At 42.9% G+C, this 3,106-nt stretch overlaps 1 pseudogene; it reads left to right on the forward strand.

Annotated features, from left to right (window-relative positions):
• The first annotated feature begins 1,005 nt into the window (after positions 1-1,005).
• Positions 1,006-1,387, forward strand: LOC105708444 (E3 ubiquitin-protein ligase PPP1R11-like; annotated as a pseudogene).
• The last annotated feature ends 1,719 nt before the right edge of the window (positions 1,388-3,106 follow it).

Here is a 3,106-nt window from a genome sequence, read left to right on the forward strand (position 1 = left end):
TTATTTTTCTAAAGAAAAAAATTGGTTTTCTTCTTTGTTGACTGAATTGTTTTTCTCCATTTTGTCTTCTTGCCACTCGATGTCCACATGAGAGGACCTGAGATAATTTCTAACGGGCTGTGACTCCTTGGGAAAAACAGAGGAGGTGCCACAGATCTTGCTTTGGGAAAAACCTGTTTTCCTCCTGAAACCCCAGGAATTGGAACTGAATAGACCGATGCCTCTCAAAATCTAAGGCTCTGTTCTGTTTTGCATTGCATTATCAGATGTTTTTTACTTTGGGGGGTATCAGAAATTAATTCACATTATGAGAGAGCTTTGGTGTGTAATAACTCTGTAGAAGATATAGTTTTGGGCATGACTGATGGCAATTATGGGGGGATTCTCAGCTCTTTGCATGCTTGGATCAGAGAAGCATGCTCTTGGCCTTCTAGAAGGTATGAATATGTCCCCATCCCTCACCGAGAGATAAGATGTGTTTTTGGTAAAAGATTATAAGAAGGCATGAGAATGTGGATTTTTTTTTGGCCTAGTTTATAGGGTTAAAGTATTGTTTTAAGTTAGATAGGATAAAGCTGAAGGTTTGAGCAAGTTGAGTATTGTGAAAAATTAATCTTATAAAATAAAGTCTGTATGTAAACATGTTGCCTAAAATTAAAGTTTTTCCATAAATTGAACATTGACAAACTTACCAAAATCAAATTATAAATTATATCTTTTACTGACCTAATTAATGTTTTAGATATTTGGTCCCCTAAAGTCCAAAAATGACATATTTGACTTATTTGTATAAAAAATTACTCGCAAGTGGAGAGCTAGAAGTGGGTTGGCCAGGTTGTCCCCAGGGGTAGAGAAGCGAAAGCCCAGGAGGAGGGGCTAAAAAGAAGGTGGAGGGTCCTGGCTACCACTCTGAAGCCCATCCGGCTTCTCGTAGACCTCAGAGTCAGAAAAAGGGAAACGTGCCTCATCCCCCACCTCCTCTCCTCCCTCTTCTGAGCCTTAACCATGGCCGACGCAGGGGCTGGGCTGAGCTAGACGGTCGCTGAGACAACGGTTACTGTGACAACTGAACCTGAGAACTGAAGCCTTAGCATCAAACTTTGGAAACGGAAGCCAGAGAAAAAGGTGGAATGGATAAATGACACTGTGGACAATGAGCACGTGGGCACCACTCATCAGAATGCTGCTGTGTCTATGAGAACATAAACTCGCCTTTGGTGAGAGCTCCATGGAAAGTGATGAGGAGGAAGAAGAGGGCTGTGGTCACACACGCTGCGTACATGACCGCTGCAAAGGACTGTGTCATGCAACCCTGGGACCGACCCCCACCACCCCTCCCCAGCCTCCTGACCCTTCCCAGACCCTCTCAGGGCCAATGAAGCACTAAATTCCTCTTTCCCTCGCCATTCTTGTGTCTGTCTGGCCCTGAATGTATCCATGTGGATACTTATTCAATATCCTCCTTCTTTCTCTTCTGCCTTATAGAGGGAAGAGGAAGAGGAGGGTGGACAGAGATCCTGGAACTCTGACTTGCTGCTATTCCAGAACCCAGACTCCTGGGTTCCCCTAATTCTTATTTTTCCTCCCAATACCCACCCTTCTCTCTCGAGGGATCTAGGCACCTTGGTCCCAGTCTCTTCTTCTTGTTCTCACTGTCAAACTGCCTGTCCTGGGATCTAGTTATCTTGGCCCTGCACTCTCAAGTTGAGTAGCAAACACTGAAATTGGGTTTTCAACAATCCCAGCTTTCACTGCCAGGGTCCCAGTCAGATTTCAGGAATGCTCACCCTAGCTGTGCTTGCTAATCCTGGTTTAGAGCTATCCCACTAAAATACTTAATCCTAATTCTTAGTCCTTGCCTGTGGGATATGAGGTCAAACAGATCTCAGGGCTCCCAGCCCTTCTCCTGTCAACCCTCCTCATGCCCTCAAGAGGAGTTAGAAGAGAGGTCCTTGTCACTCTCATCTCTAACGGAAAATGGAACAAGACATAATCATATCCTTTCTTCCCGCCCTTCTCCTGTGATCTAGGATTTCTGACGAAGCTGGCTTGGGATTGATCACTTACAGCCAACTATCTCCTCAGTCTTTTGGTTTTTCAGCTTCAGAGACAAATCCAATATAGCCCCAAGGACCTGGGTCCCTGGGAGAGGAAGGAAAAGGGAAGGATCAAAGAGATGGGGATATATCCCCTATACTACACTCTTACGTCTAAATTCCTAGGCTTTGATTTCTCTGCCAGCCCAGATGTTCGGTTCTCTTGGCCCTCCCTACCCCTTACTGGGATCTGGTTGTCATTTTCCAGTCCTTCTGCCATACACAGTTGCAAATATCAGTCAAATCCATACCACCACTGAGATCTCATTTATTGCCACAGATGCACAAAATAAATAACCCAAAATCACACACACACAAAATAATATGGAAAGTGTTGTCAAATATGAAATGGTGTTTGGCTTTTTTGGGGCTATATTTGTATAAATATGCTATTGGTATGTGTTCCAAAATTATGGCAAACTCCTATAATTCTGATATGACTTAGTATATGTTATTAGTAGTTGCAATTGTTATGTAAAATCATTGAAAGCCATGGAAGTAAACACAATTCCTAGTCAAATGTGACTTGAATGATGGCTGTCCTGAGACATTTTGTCACCCACAGACAACTGTTGTCTTGTTTTAATCCTCTTCGAAAGGTGGTTTATAATCAGCTATAAGTCTTTGACAGATGCTCTTGAAGGCAGGTTTCTGGTAACTTTGGAGATTGTGATATTAGAATAGAGGAAAAACCTTCAGGACTCTCATGGAGAGCTGAAATGTTCATAAATATCAAGCAGAACAGGCATTAATGACATGAACTGAAATAATCTGAAACAGAGTTAGACCGAAACAGAAGACTGAAATAATCCTTTTATGACCTTTTGCTTAAAATGTTGCTGATCCTTAGTTTTGTTTTTCTGAGTCAAGAAAACTTTTAAGCTCTTTACAGATTTTTTTTTTTTTTGAGACAGAGTCTCGCTCTGTCACCCAGGCTGGAGTGCAGTGGCACAGTTTCGGCCCACTGCCACCTCTGCCTCCTGGGTTCAAGCAGTTCTTGTGCATCAGCC

This window comes from Aotus nancymaae, unplaced genomic scaffold (assembly GCF_030222135.1).
Source record: "Aotus nancymaae isolate 86718 unplaced genomic scaffold, 86718_ANA_hifiasm-v0.15.2.pri h1tg000053l, whole genome shotgun sequence".
Taxonomy (NCBI): Eukaryota; Metazoa; Chordata; class Mammalia; order Primates; family Aotidae; genus Aotus; species Aotus nancymaae.